Genomic DNA, 20,033 nt, shown 5'->3' on the forward strand with positions numbered 1-20,033 from the left:
CGTCTCTATTTTGAAACATCAAAAAGAATAGTTTCACGGATGGTACCCGTATGCCGGGTCATAAGTAACAGGATACGGTATAGCATAGCTAGTAACAGAGAGAGAGAGAGGGAAGGAAATTGGAAAAAATAAAGAGCGGTCACGGTAGGCGCGTCAAAACAACACAGAAAAATGGGGGGGATTTTTCCATCCACATGTAGATTTCGGTTGGATTCATGAGAGCGTGATCGAGAGAGATAAGCCTACACTGAGGGAAAAATAACGTGTTCTATTACGAGTTTTGTTTGAACCAAAGAAAAAACAGGTTGAAAATAACCAAGATTAAAATTATTTAATTTCAACTTGAGAGTTTCAAATACGAAAAATCGCTGTTTTCAACAACGCAATGTTCTAATCAAAAGGCGGAAGGTATGAAAAATTTTATAGAAAACCCTAGGGAGTTTGCTAGAGAATTCTATTGGATTTCTATTGAATTTCCTCAGTTCAAATTTCCCAAGTTTTTTTGTTTGATTTTCTTGATGAAGAGAACAGAAAAATAGAATGGAAAAAGTGGTTGTTTTGAGGCGACGAAATTCTCGGCTCTCACGAACTGAGCGTGATCGAGAGAGATAAGGCTACACTGAGGGAAAAATAACGTGTTCTATAACGAGTTTTGTTTGAACCAAAAAAATCGCAGGTTGAAAATAACCACGATTGAAATTATTTCATTTCAACTTGAGAGTTCCAAATACGAAAAATCGCTGTTTTCAACAACGCAATGTTCTAATCAAAAGGCGGAAGGTATGAAAAATTTTATAGAAAACCCTAGGGAGTTTGCTAGAGAATTCTATTGGATTTCTATTGAATTTCCTCAGTTCAAATTTCCCAAGTTTTTTTGTTTGATTTTCTTGATGAAGAGAACAGAAAAATAGAATGGAAAAAGTGGTTGTTTTGAGGCGACGAAATTCTCGGCTCTCACGAACTGAGCGTGATCGAGAGAGATAAGGCTACACTGAGGGAAAAATAACGTGTTCTATAACGAGTTTTGTTTAAACCAAAAAAAAAAAAACAGGTTGAAAATAACCAAGATTAAAATTATTTCATTTCAACTTGAGAGTTCCAAATACGAAAAATCGCTGTTTTCAACAACGCAATGTTCTAATCAAAAGGCGGAAGGTATGAAAAATTTTATAGAAAACCCTAGGGAGTTTGCTAGAGAATTCTATTGGATTTCTATTGAATTTCCTCAGTTCAAATTTCCCAAGTTTTTTTGTTTGATTTTCTTGATGAAGAGAACAGAAAAATAGAATGGAAAAAGTGGTTGTTTTGAGGCGACGAAATTCTCGGCTCTCACGAACTGAGCGTGATCGAGAGAGATAAGGCTACACTGAGGGAAAAATAACGTGTTCTATAACGAGTTTTGTTTAAACCAAAAAAAAAAAAACAGGTTGAAAATAACCAAGATTAAAATTATTTCATTTCAACTTGAGAGTTCCAAATACGAAAAATCGCTGTTTTCAACAACGCAATGTTCTAATCAAAAGGCGGAAGGTATGAAAAATTTTATAGAAAACCCTAGGGAGTTTGCTAGAGAATTCTATTGGATTTCTATTGAATTTCCTCAGTTCAAATTTCCCAAGTTTTTTTGTTTGATTTTCTTGATGAAGAGAACAGAAAAATAGAATGGAAAAAGTGGTTGTTTTGAGGCGACGAAATTCTCGGCTCTCACGAACTGAGCGTGATCGAGAGAGATAAGGCTACACTGAGGGAAAAATAACGTGTTCTATAACGAGTTTTGTTTAAACCAAAAAAAAAAAAACAGGTTGAAAATAACCAAGATTAAAATTATTTCATTTCAACTTGAGAGTTCCAAATACGAAAAATCGCTGTTTTCAACAACGCAATGTTCTAATCAAAAGGCGGAAGGTATGAAAAATTTTATAGAAAACCCTAGGGAGTTTGCTAGAGAATTCTATTGGATTTCTATTGAATTTCCTCAGTTCAAATTTCCCAAGTTTTTTTGTTTGATTTTCTTGATGAAAAGAAAAGAAAAATATAATGGAAAGAAGTGGTTGTTTTGAGGCGAAAAAATTCTCGGCTCTCACAAACCGAGCGTGATCGAGAGAGAGAAGGCTACACTGAGGGAAAAATAACGTGTTCTATAACGAGTTTTGTTTGAAGCAAAAAAATCACAGGTTGAAAAAAAATAACCAAGATTGAAATTGTTTCATTTGAACACGAAAGTCTCAAATAAGAAAAATCGCTGTTTTTAACAACGAAATGTTTCAATCAAAAGACGGCACGTACGAAAAATTTTATAGAAAAATCTGGGGAATTTGCTAGAGAATTTTATTGAATTTCCTCAGCTCAAATTTTCTACGTTTTTTTGTTTAATTTTCTTGATGGAAAGAAAAGACAAATAGAATAGAAAAAATTGGTTAATTTGAGCCGAAGAAATTCTACAGAAAATGTCTGAATAGAATAAGTTGTATAGAAAAATCGATTTCTCTTGACTATAGCATATTTTCTATTGATCATTTCAATAGAATCGGCCAAAAACTAACAGAAAGTTTAATGGAAATCCGATAGAATTTTCTAACGAATTCGCTGTGTTTCTATGCATTTTTTTTGTGCGTGGGATTATTCATTCGGTGGAATCAAATGATGAAATTTCAGATTTCACAGAAAATTCGATGAAATTTGGAATTTTTCAGCGGAAGGAAAACGAGAATTCCTCGATTTACTTGAATTTTCAAACAAAACGTGCATATTTAGTACCAAATTTGCTATGGCTTATTCGATTAATTGAAGATTTGAGAATATATTCACCGGAATTTTGCAGATTTCTATCAGTTTTCATGGAATAATTTAAATGAAAATAAACTTCCATTGATTTTTACATGAAATTTTTAATTTTTAAGTATGGAATTCCTTGAAAAGGCAGGGAAATTGATAATGTGATATAAATTTGACAAGAAGTGTGCCTGAAATTTCAGCAAAAAATTTGTAATAGGGCATTTTTTCAGGAGAGTAACATTGAATTGGATTTTAGGTGGAAAAAAAATTATAAATGTCAGGTTTCACTGAAAATTCCAAATATTTCCCAACTTACTTGAATTTTCAATCAAATAATGATTATTAGGTATCAAATTACACTGAATTTTTAATTAACTGAAAATTCAAGAAAATATTTAACAGAATTTTCCTGATTTCTATTGATTTTCATGGGATAATTAAACTAAAACTTCCAAGTTCCACTGATTTTTCCATTGAATTTTCAATTTTCAATTCGAACAGAACTGTAATGTAATAAAAATTTCCAGAAAGTGTACCAAAAATTTCAGCCCCAAATTTCCAAATGTGCAGGAAAAATCAAATGCTCAATACGAGATTCTTTAACCTTGATGATATTAATTTTTAAATTTATTTCCTTAAGACAAGACTTGTTTGAGAACATGTTTTTACTCCCGATATAATGTTGAAAAAATGAGCAAAAAGAGTCGAATAAAAGAGAAAGTCTTAAAATTATGCTTCACGAGAGGGTCTACTGATTTTCTTAAAAGCGCTTTTCTTTCTCCCTGGAAACGAGTCCTTTTTCAGTGGAACTACAATTAAAAATAATATATTTCGTAACGAGCTAAAAAACATTTTTTCACGAGTTACGAACAATATTTTTCATCACAATGTGGCGGAAATTGGACTTTTAGGCACGCGGAGCGTGCCGAAAAGTTTACTTTTTGTCACAGCGTGATGAAAATGAACATTTTGGGAGCTAGACAGAGCTAGATATGAGATTTCCTGTTGGCACATAAAATGACAATTTTTTGGAACAACTGAATCTATTTCAACGACAAAAATTTTCCACCAGAAGACACTCTTCAAATGTTAACAGAAGATTGTTTATTGTTCATTGTTGAAAAAATTTGAAATTGCATGGACAGTCGACTAGTAATTTTCAGGAGTGACATTACGTTCGATTCAGGGACGGAAAAAATCATGAGACAAATCATGATTTCAGATATAATCCAAAATGATTGAGCAGCAGGTAGACGATAATTTCCAAATTTCCTTGAGTTTTGAATAAATTGAAAATCCATTTGAATGTCCCTGTTTTTTACGAATTCTTATTGGTTAATTGACCTGAAACTTCAGGTCAATTATCCAATCAGCTCCCACTAATTTGTCTAGAAAATTCCAACTTTCCAATGCCTTGAAATTTCAATAAAACTATAATATGATAAAAATTTCCAAGAGTAGTGCAAAAAACCGTGCAGATCAAATTAAATGTTCGGCACAATTCTCAACTTGCATTACTTTTTCGTTCAACCAAGACTTGTTTGAAAACATGATGTTTGCTCCCCCCATGTAAAGGTAATTCAATGCCGAAAGAATAAGCAGAAAGAGTCGAATAAAACAAAGTTGTCAAAATCATACTCCACAAGAGCTCTACTGATTTTCTTTAAAGATCTATTCTTTCTCCCTGGAAACGCGTCCTTTTCCATTCGATCTACAATTAAAAAATTGCCATTTTTTGGGAGCTAAATAGTAAGTTTTTAATTAATTGAAAATTCACCAGAATTTCCTGATTTCTATTACTCTTATTAGATAATTAACCTGAAGCTCACAGTTTCCCCTGATTTATCCATAAAATTTCAACTTTCCAATGCCTTGAAATTTCAATAGAACTATATGATAAAAATTTCCAAGAACAGGAAAAAAACCGTGCAGATCAAATTAAATGTTCAGCACAATTCTCAATTTGCATTATTTTTTTGTTCAACCAAGACTTGTTTGAAAACATAAAGTCCCCCCCCCCCATATGTACAGGTAATTCAATGCTGAAAGAATCAGCAGAAATAGTCGAATAAAACAGAAAGTTGTCAAAATCATACTCCACGAGAGCTCTACTGATTTTCTTTAAAGATCTATTCTTTCGCCTTGGAAACGAGTGCTTTTTTACTTGAACTATAATTGAAAGATTAAGTTTTTGAAAGCTGAATAGTAAGTTTCAAATTAACTGAAAATTCACCAGAATTTCCTGATTTCTATTAATCTTATTAGATAATTAACCTGACCCTTACAGTCCAATACAGTCCTTACTTTCCAACGCCTTGAAATTTCAATAAACCTACAATATGATAAAAATTCCAAGAAGAGTGCAAAAACAGTGCAGGACAAATCAAATGTTCAGCACAACATTTTTTATTCTCTGCAACTCCAACTCGCCTTATTTTTTCGTTCAACCAAGACTTGTTTGAAAACATGATGTTTGCTCCCCCATGTGCAGTTAATTCAATGCTGAAAGAATCAGCAGAGAGTCGAATAAAAGAGAAAGTTGTCAAAATCGTACTTCACGAGAGCTCCACAGATTTTCCTCAAAACTCTATTCCCTCCCCCTGGAAACGCGTCCTTTTTCATTCGATCAACAAGACACAACGGTGTAAAAAAACCAACAGACGACGGTAAAGGAAAAACGTAAGTAGAAGCTGCTGACGGCTCTCCGATACTCCAGCAGGCACTTCAAGTGTAACTTCCCAAGCGAGTCAGCATATCGTGCATGGTATGGACTTGAGACTACCGTACCCACCAGTTCTGGGATTGCCGACGCGCGGTTGCCAAGCGGAAACATGTATAATCCGTAAAAAGACATAGTAGGAGATACACTTTTTTTTTCGAAATAATCGGTGAGCCGAGGGCTTTGCGTCACGGTATTGAACCATTTCTACTAAATATAGATATTGTAACGATCTATCCGTTTTAAAGGTCTCACTCGGTGTGCAATGACCAATTAGCGGTTCTGGAAATAAACAGTGATTTTTTTACTGTCAATCATGTCGCGATACATCAATTTTTTATTGCTCCACTCGTCTGGCCGTTAACCTGAGACTCGGGGAATATTATTTGCGCGCATTGTTGTGCACTTATGGAGAAAATAAATACGACAGAGGGATTAAGTTGGGCACAACGAGATGATTTATAGAAATAAGAACGATGCTGGTGGAGGTGACCTCACGCGAGTGAAACACTCATTCCCGGTGTTGCCAAGTGTAGTGCTGGCGTTTACTCACGTCTCTGTGTTATTCCGTAGCGTCGGGGACCTCTTAAAGCAGATAGCGTCATATCGCGGTGGGTATCGCGTTGAGGGGATTCTTTAATAGTTTATCGGGGGATGTAGCAGCGATTTTTTCAGGGCTTTAGGCGGAGGGGAGCATGGGAATCCGGGAATTGTTGGTTAACGTTGGAGAATGCTGGTGGCATTGCTGAATGCTCGGGGAATTGGTTGAACGGTTATTTTTGGGAAGATTGAGCGATGGGGAAGTTACATGAAGTGTTTACACAATGTCTCGGTATCGATTGGAGCACTGGATTTTTCAGGTGCATCGAGTCATTTTAATGAGGTTTGGCGTAAGTTGGACTAGAAATTTTTGCTCTTTAGGATTTCCATTTAAATGACCGGAGTACTGTTATCCGGCCTGTCTCAGAGAGAAAGATGTGTCTTGAAAGAATAGTTTACAAAAATTTACTTCAACTATTCAATATGTTCTGAATAAATTAATATATAATGAATGAATTAGTTTTTTGGGTTCATTAAGATTAAGTTGATTGCAATCCGGCAATTAAGCTTGTTTTTGAGAGACTGAATAATAGGGAGTGGAGTTTGTAGACTGATGTTTTCGGTGGAAATTAAGGGAAAGGGTGGAGGGAATAATTTCAGGCTGGAGGAAGTTACATGAAGTGTTTACATGATATTTCTTTATATCGATTGGTGAAATCACGAACAAAAAAATTTAATAGAAAAACCTATCGAATTCGTTAGAAAATTCTATTGAATTTCTATTGAACTGTTCTATTAGTTTTTGGGAGATTCTGTTGAAATGTTCAATAGAAAATATTCTGTAGAAAAAGTCAATAGAATTCAATTTTTCTATATCACTTATTCTATTGAGATATTTTCTATCGAATTTCCTCGGCTCAAATTTTCTAAGTTTTTTCGTTTCATTTTCTTGATGAGAAGAAAAGGAAAATTGAATGAAAACACTTGGAAAATCTGAGTCGAGCAAATTCTAAGTCGAAGAAAAGATATGAAAACAATAAGTTATATACAAAAATCGAATCCTCTTGACTCTTTCTATTGAATGTTTTCTATTGAACATGTCAATAGAATCAGCCAAAAACTAATAGAAAGTTTAATAGAAATTCAATAGAATTTTCTAACGAATTCGATAGGTTTTTCTATTAAATTTTTTCGTGCGTGATACCGTATTTTTCAGGTGCATCGAGTGTTTTTTGAGATTTGGTGTATCTTGGACTAGAAACTTTTGCTCTTTAGGATTTTCAACAAAACGATTATGAGTATTGTTATCCGGCCTGTCTCAAAGAGAAAGATGTATCTTGAAAGAATAGTTTTCAAAAATTTACTTCAACTCTTCAATATGTTCTGAATAAATTAATATGTAATGCATTATTTTTTGGCTTCATTGGGATTGACTTAATTGCAATTCGATAATTAAGTTTGTTTTTGAGAGATTGAATAATAGGGAGTGGAGTTCAAAGACTGATGTTTTCAGGGAAAACGAAAGGTAGGAGTGGACGGAATAATTGTAAATTGGAGGAAGTTACATGAAGTGTTTACACAATGTCTCTTTATGTCGATTCGTGGAGTACTGTATTTTTCAGGTGCCTCGATTCTATTTAATGAGGCGATTTATCATATGTATTTTGGACTATAAATTTTTGCTCTTTAGAATTCCCAACCAAACGGTCATAATAGTACTGTTATCTGGCCTGTCTCAAAGAGAAATATTTACGTTGAAAGAACAGTTTTCAAAAATGTACTTCAACTCTTCAATATATTTTAAATAAATTAATACGTAATGAATGACTGAATTTTTTTTTGTTCATTGGGATTAACTTGATTGCAATTCGGCAGTTAAGCTATCTCTCAAAAACAGAGAGATTAAATACTAGGGAGTGGAGTTCGTAGACTGATGTTTTCGGTGGAAACAAAAGAGAGGAGTGGAAGGAATACTTTCAGGTTGGAGGAAGTTACATGAAGTGTTTACACAATGTCTCTGTCTCTTTATATCGATTGGTGGAAACTTGTATTTTGCAGGTGTATCGAGTCTTTTCAATGAGATTTGGTGTATGAACTATTGCTCTTTGGGATTTCCAACCGAAGGATCATAAGTACTGTTATCCGGGCTGTACTCAAAGAGAAAGATGTATTTTGATGGAACAGTTTTCAAAAATGTACTTCAACTCTCCAATATGTTGACTGGCCTGTCTCAGAAAAAGAGATGTATTTTGGAAGAATGGTTTTCAAAAATATACTTCAAGTATTCAATATCTTCTGAATGATTAATATGACTGGAACCGGTTCATTTCCAGTTTGCGGAATAGAGAAAGAGCTTGGAAATAGTTGAAAGAAAGTTACGTTTGCTTCAAAGATGGTTAAATAATAGGAAGTAAAGTTCTTAGACTGATATTTTCGGTGGAAACAAAAGGGTAAAGTGGAAGAAATAATTTTATATTGGAGGAAGTTACATGAAGTGTTTATGTGATGTCTCTTTATATCGATTGGTGGAAACTTGTATTTTGCAGGTGTATCGAGTCTTCTCAATGAGGAGATTTGGTGTATGAACTATTTCTCTTTAGGATTTCCAACCGAAGGATCATAAGTACTGTTATCCGAGCTGTACTCAAAGAGAAAGATGTATTTTGATGGAACAGTTTTCAAAAATGTACTTCAACTCTCCAATATGTTGACTGGCCTGTCTCAGAAAAAGAGATGTATTTTGGAAGAATGGTTTTCAAAAATATACTTCAAGTATTCAATATCTTCTGAATGATTAATATGACTGGAACCGGTTCATTTCCAGTTTGCGGAATAGAGAAAGAACTTGGAAATAGTTGAAAGAAAGTTACGTTTGCTTCCGAGATGATTAAATAATAGGAAGTAAAGTTCTTAGACTGATATTTTCGGTGGAAACAAAAGGGTAAAGTGGAAGAAATAATTTTATATTGGAGGAAGTTACATGAAGTGTTTATGTGATGTCTCTTTATATCGATTGGTGGAAACTTGTATTTTGCAGATGTATCGAGTCTTCTCAATGAGGAGATTTGGTGTATGAACTATTTCTCTTTAGGATTTCCAACCGAAGGATCATAAGTACTGTTATCCGAGCTGTACTCAAAGAGAAAGATGTATTTTGATGGAACAGTTTTCAAAAATGTACTTCAACTCTCCAATATGTTGACTGGCCTGTCTCAGAAAAAGAGATGTATTTTGGAAGAATGGTTTTCAAAAATATACTTCAAGTATTCAATATCTTCTGAATGATTAATATGACTGGAACCGGTTCATTTCCAGTTTGCGGAATAGAGAAAGAGCTTGGAAATAGTTGAAAGAAAGTTACGTTTGCTTCAAAGATGGTTAAATAATAGGAAGTAAAGTTCTTAGACTGATATTTTCGGTGGAAACAAAAGGGTAAAGTGGAAGAAATAATTTTATATTGGAGGAAGTTACATGAAGTGTTTATGTGATGTCTCTTTATATCGATTGGTGGAAACTTGTATTTTGCAGGTGTATCGAGTCTTTTTAATGAGGAGATTTGGTGTATGAACTATTGCTCTTTGGGATTTCCAATCGAAGGATCATAAGTACTGTTATCTGGGCTGTACTCAAAGAGAAAGACGTATTTTGATGGAACAGTTTTCAAAAATGTACTTCAGCTCTCCAATATATTGACTGGCCTGTCTCAGAAAAAGATGTATATTGGAAGAATAGTTTTCAAACATATACTTCAAGTATTCAATATCTTCTGAATGATTAATATGACTAGAATGGGTTCATTTCCACTTTGCGGAATAGAGAAAGAGCTTGGAAATAGTTGAAAGAAAGTTACGTTTGCTTCCGAGATGATTAAATAATAGGAAGTAAAGTTCTTAGACTGATATTTTCGGTGGAAACAAAAGGGTAGAGTGGAAGAAATAATTTTAGATTCGAGGAAGTTACATGAAGTGTTTATGTGATGTCTCTTTATATCGATTGGTGGAAACTTGTATTTTGCAGGTGCATCGAGTTTTTTCAATGAGGAGATCTGTCATATCTTGGACTAGAAATTTTTGCTTTTTAGGATTTCCAACCGAACAATCATAAGAACTGTTATCTGGCGTGTTTCAAAGAGAAATATGCATCTTTGCAGAGCAGTTTTCAAAAATATACTTCACATATTCAATATCTCCCGAATGAAAGAGGAAAAGCTTCGAAAAGGCGTAAAATTCACTGAATTTCACTCTGTGATGTCGAGCCCCTCCGCATCCGGTTAAATTTACGTATTTCGGCCGGATTTCAGAAATATGTAACTCGTAACTTGAAACTGAATATATTCCACATGTGGAGAGTTACTTAATACCCCCGGGTGGCCGCAGGCAACAAGAGAGAACGGAAAAATGAGAATCCCAAATTGATAGGGGAGGGTGACGCAGAGTGGACCTTTTTAGATTGTCACTATTTCTTCAGAAAGAGAGAGAGAGAGAGGAATGGATGACGTTGGATATATTTCTAATCATGGAGACAGGAGAATCGATTGGTCTAGGAGAATATAAAATTTTCGAATTTTTCCTTTGTGGAACCTGGTATGCTCTTGCCTTCACACAAGAAGGAAAAACAGAGGGGGAATAGCTCTTCATGACGTTATGTATTTTCCGACGAGTCTTATCTTTCAGATTTTTTTTCTGAACTTGGGATTAGGCAAATTTTTTCGAGGCTTTCTTGACTCTCTTATCTTATCCATTCGGGATTCTCAACATTTGATCATTTGGATTTTTAGCAAAACTCGTTTCGAGTTCATGAAAGAGTTTGAGGGCCTCCAGCACTCAAATTTTATATAAATAAGCGAGAAATTACTATTTACAGGAAGAGTAGATGGATGTGAAATTGTAAAATTTCGAATTGTCGGCAAGAAAGATGAAAAGAATTGAACGAGGTGATATTCCATTATTTCAGGCTTCATATGCCTATTTTCATTCTAGTTTTTCTCGTCAATTTATTTAATTTCAATGAAATGAAAAAACATAAATGTCCCTCTAGTCAAATTCAGTAGCGAAGTGGTATAACGGTTCAAGTCAATTTTGACTATTGGCCAGTTTTCAATGAACATCTCCGAATCTAAGGGAGATAGCAAAATTTTTGTTACAACCTTTTTTTGTAGAGCCAATTGAGAGCTACAATAAATGTAATTACAAAAATTTCGCTATCTCCCTTAGATTCGGAAATATTCCTCAAAAATTCAACTGGGAGATAAGTCGACTTAAACCGGTTTACCACTTCGCTACTAAATTAATCACCAATAAACCTAAGTACCAGGATATTCAGCCTTATTTTTATGAATCTTTCAAGAGCTACTTCGCACGTAATTCCTCAGTTTTTGCGCTTGAACTTGGGTTTAACCAGATTTTCTCGAGGCTCTCGTGAGTTGCCTTTCTCATCCATTGGGGATTCTCAATATTTGACCATTTGATTTTTTAGCGAAATCCGTAACTAGTTCATAATAAAAACTGGCGTCGTCGTTTGAGGGTCTTCAGTAGTAAAACTTGATGTGAATAATCTAGAAATGATTATTTATAGGAACACTGGATGGATGGGCAATTGTAAAACTTCGAATTGTCGGTAACAGAAGATAAAAAAAATTGAACGAGATGATATTCGATTGTTTGATGCTTCATATGCCTATTTTCATTCCAGCTTTTCTCGTCGATTTATTTAATTTCAATGAAATGTGAAGGGACATGTGGAAAACAGTGGGAAAAAACTTTATTGTCCATCTAGTCAAATTAATCACCAATAAACCTAATTACCGGGATATTCATCTACATTTTTATGAATGCGTGAAGAACTACTCCACACGTAATTCCCCAGTTTTTGCGCTTGAACTTCGGTTCATCAAGATTTTCCCGAGGCTCTCGTGATTTTCCTGTCTCCAATGAGATTCTCTGTATTTGATTATTTAATTTTGATTATTTAATTTTTCACGAAATTCGTTACAAGTTTATAAAACAGCTTGCATCATTGTTTGAGGACCTCCAGCACTAAAATTTGATGTACATAATCTACGACAAAAAATCTTGTCTAATGACCTTGTGTTAATCTTGTCTATTATTTATGACAAGAGTGAATGAATTTAGAATTGTAAAATTTTCAATTGTCAGTAAAAAAGATGAAGAAAATTAAACGAGATGATATTCGGTTATTTGATGCTTTAGATGTCTATTTTCATTCTTGTTTTTTTCGTTAATTTATTTGATTGCAATGGAATGCGAAGAGACATGTGAAAACAGTTGGAAAAACCTTAATTGATCATCTAGTCAAATTGATCACTAATAAACCTAATTACCGGGATATTCATCTTTATTTTTATGAATGCTTGAAGAACGACTGTTATTCTTCCATTTTTTCGCTTGAACTTGGGATTATCTAGTTTTTCTCGAGGCTCTCGTGAGCGTCTCATCTCATCCATTGGGGATTCTCAACATTTGATTATTTAATTTTTTAACGAAATTCGTTACAAGTGTACAAAACAGCTTGCATCATTGTTTCAGGACCTCCAGCACTAAAATTTGATGTAAATAAGCTAGAAATGATTATTTACGACAAGAGTGAATGAATTTAGAATTGTAAAATTTTCAATTGTCGGTAAAAAAGATGAAGAAAATTAAACGAGATGATATTCGCTTATTTGATGCTTTAGATGCCTATTTTCATTCTCGTTTTTTTCGTTACTTTATTTGATTGCAATGGAATGCGAAGCGACATGTAAAAACAGTTGGAAAAACCTTAATTGATCATCTAGTCAAATTAATCACCAATAAACCTAATTACCGGGATATTCATCTTTATTTTTATGAATGCTTAAAGAACGACTGTTACTCTTCCGTTTTTTCGCTTGAACTTGGGATTATCTAGTTTTTCTCGAGGCTCTCGTGAGTTTCTTATCTCATCCATGGGGTATTCCACGTATGAAAAATTTCAATAGAAAACCTTCACGAATTCGCAAGAAAATTCTTTTGGAATTCTCTAGAAATTCTACTGGGATTCTATTAAAATTCTAGGGAATTCTCGTTAAAATTCTATTTGTTTTTCGCGCTGATTCTCTGAGATATTTGACACGAAATTTGTTTTTTCACTCGGATCGTGTAATTTAAAACAACAGAAAATATAGCGGAAAAAAATTGGAAAATCCGTGGCCAATAATTTTGATGGAAAAAATCTCAAGAGAAAAATTCAAACAGAAAAATCGACATCTATTGACTTTTTCCTATCAAACATCTATAAACATCTACACATCTAATCGAACCTGCGCAAAAAACAAACAGAATTTTAACAAAAATTCCCTAATATTTCAATAGAATCCCCATAGAAAAATAGAATTCAATAGAATTTTCTAGTGAATTCGCTAAAGTTTTCTATTAATTTTTTTCATACGTATCTCAACATTTGAATATTTGTTTTTTTTTCGAAATTCATTCCAAGTTCATAAAAGAGCTTGCATCATTATTTGAGGGACTCCAGTACTAACATTTAATGTTAGACTAATTAACATAATTTTTCAACTTATTTAATGTTAGATGTTGTGGTTTATTTAATGTTAGCAAGAGTGGATGGATGTGAAATTGTAGAACTTCGAAATGTCAGCAAAAAATTATTTGGTGCTTCATATGCCAATTTTCATTCTAGCTTTTCTCGTCGATGTATTTCATTTCAATGGAATGTGAAGAGGCATGGAGAAACCAGTGGAAAATGGACTCGCATTTCCATCCCGTCAAATTAATCACCAGTTTGATTATTCAAATTTCCAACAAAATTCGTTCTATGTTCATGAAAGGATTTGCAACTCACCATTGCCCGAGGGACTTTCACGTTTGACGTACAGTCAAGAGACGATTATTCACAGAATGAATAAATGAACATAGACTTCTCAGCCTTCATAATGTGGGCAGAACAGATGACGACAAATTTAACAACATGACATTTGATGATTTGATGCTTCGTACGTGTTGATTTTTATTCCAGCCTTTCCCGTCAACTTCTTTAATTTGAATGTCAAGTAATCACTAATGAACCCAATAAATTACCCAAAAATCTTTAAAACTCTATTGGGAATCTGATCAATTGAGAATTCTCAACATTCGATTATTTTAATAGTTAACGAAATTCGTTGCATATTCATAGAAGGACTTGCGACTCATCAGTATTTGCTGTACGATCCAGAGATTGTTATCTGCAGGAGGAATAAGTAAACATGAAGCTATTATTTTATGTAAATACTCTAACAATGGCCGGGAGAAGATAAATACGAATTTAACATCAGATTTGAAAAATAGAATAACGCTAATATCTCGTAAACTTTGTAGAAACGGGTATATATAATTTAAAAGAATTTCTTCATATAAAAAAAATTGTATATATTCATTCATTTATTGATTTATTATTTTTTTAGATCAGAAAAAAAATTACTATTTTTCTTTGAATTTTTTTTGTGAAAATAAATTTTCCTGTCATTTAAAAATATGTAATACGTAAAAATAAAATAATCAAAGCTAAGCTAAGACTAGAATTCTTATTCCATTAACATGACATGACTTTGTGGAATAGATCGGTGACAGAAAACGTTTCACCTTTTTTTTTGACAGAGGACTAGATAGGAGATATCAAGACGAATATTTTGAAAAAAAAATTGAAATTGGATGATTAATTTTTGAGGCTGGGGTAAAATGGACACTTTTGACTTTTTTAAAAATGTTAATGACGGGTTGAAATGTTGCTAATCCGCATTTTGTAATGGACATCACGATTTTTTTCCATCCATATAGATGAAATTATTTTGTTTTATTCATGATCGTCACAAATTGGAAATTAGTTATGACCGTCATTATGCAATTATATAGAGGGTTTGACAACAATTTGGTTACAAATGATTTGTGACAATCATTTGTATTTGGAACATTTGTGCGTCACATGACCGTCACAAGACCATCATTTTTTGCTCATATGACGCGATCTAAAAAATGACGGTCATTTTGCATCTCCAATGACAGGTCATATAACGCATTGCATCTCTAGTTTTGAACCCTCCACCAGCAGGAGCCCAAACCCAGTCTCTAACAAAGATGGCAGCACCGAATAGTCCACATACCGCTGACTCCGCAAACGTGGAAATTCCACGAACATGTGAGTGCACGGCACCCTTCACCTCTCACGACCAAATCCCGCCCTCAAAACGCGAAATAAATACGAAAAAAATCCCGAAGAATGTGCCGCAAAGGGTCACGCAGCCGAGTGATCCACCAAAATCGACAAATTACATTACATAACTCATCTCACCTCGAATTTTCGAAATCCCCGGTGCTGTCCACCCCCAACAGCCGCCAGTAAATCCCACAAGTCACGTGAATTGCACATGAATCCCACCATTCTCAATCACCCACATAAACAAAAATTCTTCGAGACTTGATGTGCACTCACTCCCCCCAGAACAACTCCAGAATCACAACGAGAATAATAAAACTAGGGCCCGAGGACGAATTCCACAAGTTGATTGATCAATTGACCCCACGAGCACTCACGAAAATATTAAAATCACGATAAATATGTGAAGAATTGCATGGAGATGTGAACACGGTACCGCGCGCGGGTGCAACCGGTATGACGGCGACACTGCGCCTGCGCCAGCTCTTCCCCTTGATAGTCCACCCGCCGACAAACGGTTAGAGCCAATCAGAGAGCGCCAAACCGCGGGATCCAGCGGAAATGACTAATGGGATCTATTTAAAATCCACATGAACATCACGCGGGAAATTTTCGTCGTCTCTGATAGGCGAAATCCGCTCCTCAAGGGAATGATCAGAGTCCGGCGCAGATTCAAAATTGGAGGAATGATATTCTTGATTTTTATCATGTTCTCAGGTTCTTCCTTCGAGATTTCAGTTAATAATAATTGAAATAAATAACTAATTTAACGACATTGGAATTGTTATTGCTACAGTTTGCGTTTTCGATGAGTTCAACTTCTGTTTTAAATTTCAGAGCCTTAAAAAATTATAAAAGCAGAAGCTGATGGAAAGGAAAACAAAATTCCGAAGAGTAAAAAGATCTCAATTGCCACACTGAGAGAAAAATATCGTAGTTTCTACGGAGTATATATTATTGGATGCATGTTCCTTCGGATCAAAATAGAATTTCATTCTTTTAACGCATTAATTCTTCATCCAAAGGATCCAAATGAGGGTAAAAAGGGTCAGGTTAAGGATCTAAATGAGCGTCATAAGGATTAGATTAAGGGCCACAAAGGTCAGATTAAGGCTCAATATAAGTGTCATGAGGGTCAGATTAAGGGTCATAAGGGTCAGATTAAAGGTCATAAGGGTTAGATTAAGGGTCAAATTAAGGATCCAAATGAGGCTGACAAGGGTCAGATTAAGGATCTAAATAAGGGTCAGATGAAGGGTCCAAATAAGGGTCATGGGGGTCAGAAACTAAGAGTGGACTCCTTTAAGAGTGGATTCCTCAGAAAGCGTAGGTAACGGAATATTCCTTCGAAAATGAGGCTTTGTTTCATTAAAAATATATTATTGATTACGATTCCGTTGATGTCGCCTACAATCAGATTTCGAATCGACGGAACCTGATGCATTCAAATAGCTATTAAAATTCGATGAAATATTCAGGAAATACGAAGGAATATATCAGTAGCGAAGCGGTAAACCGGGCTAAGTCGATTGTAACTATTGGCTAGTTTTTGACGAATATCTCGGAATCTAAAAGAGATGGAAAATTTTTTGTCATGACCTTTTTTGTAGGATCAATTGAGGCTCATAAAAAAGGTAATGAGAAAAATTTTGCTATCTTCCTTAGATTCCGCGATATTCATCAAAAACTGACTAGAAGTCAAAATCGACTTGATCCGGTTTGCCGCTTCGCTACTGATATGATCGATTGGAGCCCTCATAAGATCGAATCATAAGCATCATGTTTGGAGCCCTCAGAATCAACTATTGAAGCATACAGTTTAATAATGCAATCGACTGAAAATGACAAAACATTTCATATTGCCAATGGATTATTTCATTGGCACTATTGAAAAGCACTGAGCGTTTGAGTCAAAAAATTTTTCTCTCAATGCATGAATGTAGATTAAGAGGTCGAAAAATAATTTTGTAGAAATCTATTTAACCCCTCACGTACGGCGTCGATACACCATGCATCGACCCATATAGAGCTGCGGGACACCCCGAAAAAGAGCTTCTAAATTGACCGACTGACCACTCGCGTTCTAATGCGTAATTCTTTTTTTGAACAATGAACTATGATCACAGAACGTCAAGTAAATAATCTCCAATCAATTTTAGGCATTGCAACTATTTATTATCAACAATTTAATTGTTCAAATCATCCTAGCGCCCAAACTATGAAAGATATACGAAAATTTTCGAGTCACGAATCATTTAGGATTTGATAAGGAATAATGTTTGTTTTTTGTCAATTTCACATATCTCCTTTAGATTTCGAAATATGAACAAGAAAAGAGTTGCGTGACCCAACACAGCGCTTCAAGCTCATCGCGCACCGCAAGTACAGAGCTCTGTGTCGGGTCGCGTAACTAGTTTATTGCTCATATCTCAGAATCTACGAGAGATAGGTAAAATTGATAATAAACAAAAATGATTCCTTATTAAATTCTAGATGATTCATGATTTAAAAATTTTCGTCTATACTTCATAGTTTGGGTGCTGGGGCGATTTGAACAATTTAATTGTTAATAATAAATCATTCCAATGCCTAACATTAACTGAAAATTGTTTACTTGACGTTTAGTGATAATATTTTATTGTTTAAAATACGAATTACGCATTAGAACGCGAGTGGTCAGTACATGTCCGAAAATCGACGGTGTCCCGCAGCTCTAATAAACTTCTTCTATCGGTCGGGGTCAATGCATGGTTCGGCCCTTTCCGCCAACAATAAAAAATCATTTTCTCGAATTCTAGGAGACATATTAACATTTGGAAAAGATATCTGGAAAGTCGATGGAATTGTCTCTGCAGTGAACTATTTTATTTTATTTTATTTATTCAATCCATTTATATTTTTTTCTATGAACAAAAATTGTAGATGAAAATTTTACATCCAACCGATTCAATCATATTAAATCATTTCGTTTATCGACAAAATGTCCCCCAAAAATGTTGAAATTTTTATTGAAAATACTTCAATGATCCTTCTATCGAATGGCAGAAGTTAAGTGTCGATTTGTTGAATAATTTGTTTGTTATAAATAAATTTAGCATGTTCGAAGATCTCGGCAACCAATTCTCGGCAAACATTGAAATTAGTGTAAAAAAGCAGGAAATTCTCTAGAAGTTTATTTCAGAGTGCAATACAGTCAATGCAGTTTATTTCAATTTTTTTTTGTTCGACTGTTTTTAAGTTATCGTTCATTGAATACCGGAGTTGCCGCGCCGTAAGTCTCCCGGCCGTTGGGAGAAGTCGCGTTGAATGGGCTCTTTGCGTGAGGGGTTAATTGATATCGTCAATAAAATCATCATCACCGTTGTAAAATCAACACCATCATCATCATTTTTCATAACCCAAAATTGGCAGAATGAGATTCCACTAATTTTACGTCTTTTTCGAGGCCTTTCTCCAAGGTTTAACCCCTCACGCTCAATACTCTTCGCATCCCACATTTTCTGATGAATGAAAAATTATAAATAAAATATATAATTGAAGCTACAGTATTCACCTTCCCAATGGTATTAATCCAATTGTATTATCGGCCATTGTGTCGGAAATATTTAATTTTGAAAAGAGCCGTGCGTTTTTGCATGGGTCGGTATGACATACCGAGCCCGTACGTGAGGGGTTAAATTAAAAATATCAAATTCAATGAAATTCCATCGTTATTGTTACACCTCACCTCATCGATGACTCCATCAACATTTGTATAAATTCCTCAGAGCCTGTGTGATCTCCTAGCAGACGATGACGACCCCTGCTTGCTCTACTCTCTCCTCATCAACGACGAGGACTTCAAGCTCCTCAAGACCCGGCAGGTTCTCCCCGTTTACTTCGACGACTTCGCGACCCAACTCAAAAGGTCCACCGAAATTCCTGCTCCTCCTCGCCGGAGAGAATGGAGAGTGGAGAGAGTGGAGCTTCAAATCAGTCCAGACATTCGAACAACTTTAAACACTTGTGCCATCAGAGTCCCAGCATTGCACCCGTCAGCGATAACGATATTAAAACACCCGGCGCTGAAGATAAACAAGCAGTGTGACAGAAAACATTCTGCAGGAGGCGTGCGACCACTGCTCTACGCGCTATTTTTATTTCTTCCTTCCGATTCCTACCAGTAGGGAATCAAGATTCGTTTATATCTAAATGAAAAATCATTTCTAATTAGCAAAAACATCACGAGCCGAATCTCCATAATTTTCTGATTTTTTAAATGAAAAAGTTCCAGCTAATTATGTATTAAATGACTCATAGGTATAGGCTATGCGGAGAAGAAAGTTAGAAAAAAATTACCAAACAAGTCAATTGCGGAGCGAATTCAATTTTTCTTTTTTCCCACCCGATATCGGGAAAAAATGCGAGACGAATAGTGAATTTTTCCTCGCTGGCCCGGGAAATTTGACTGAACGTGAGGAAAATTTGTTCCGAAACTGTAAAATTTGCACTGCATTCCATCAAAAATTATCCTAGTGAATGTGAATGATTCTCAAGGGTGAAAAGTTGTTCCCGAGGGAGGAAAGTTCATGGAGAGAAATATTCAATAAAAATTACGTCTCTTTTAATCCTAAAAAATTACTTTTTCATCACGCTGTGACGAAAAGTGAACTTTTCGGCACGCTCTGCGTGCCTAAAAGTCCAATTTCCGCCACATTGTGATGAAAAATATTGTTCGTAACTCGTGAAAAAATGTTTTTTAGCTCGTTACGAAATATACTATTTTGCACTCGTTACGAAATATACTATTTCATTATTTGTGCGTAAT

At 34.8% G+C, this 20,033-nt stretch overlaps 1 protein-coding gene across 3 annotated transcripts in view; it reads right to left on the bottom strand.

The window, feature by feature from the left end:
* The window catches only part of LOC107037903 (inositol-pentakisphosphate 2-kinase), a 62,560-nt gene extending 43,561 nt beyond the window's left edge, over window positions 1–18,999 (bottom strand). For 2 of the 3 annotated variants that reach the window (XM_015256726.1, XM_015256723.1), the window contains exon 1: window positions 15,362–15,657. The gene's annotated coding sequence lies outside the window, so the exon portion shown is untranslated. Of the gene's footprint in view, window positions 1–15,361; window positions 15,658–18,953 lie in introns of those variants that run through there. The other variant, XM_015256725.1, reaches the window with a different exon arrangement.
* Between the last annotated feature and the right edge of the window lie 1,034 nt (window positions 19,000–20,033).

This window comes from Diachasma alloeum, unplaced genomic scaffold (assembly GCF_001412515.2).
Source record: "Diachasma alloeum isolate Michigan unplaced genomic scaffold, Dall2.0 Dall_scaffold_00271, whole genome shotgun sequence".
Classification (NCBI taxonomy): domain Eukaryota; kingdom Metazoa; phylum Arthropoda; class Insecta; order Hymenoptera; family Braconidae; genus Diachasma; species Diachasma alloeum.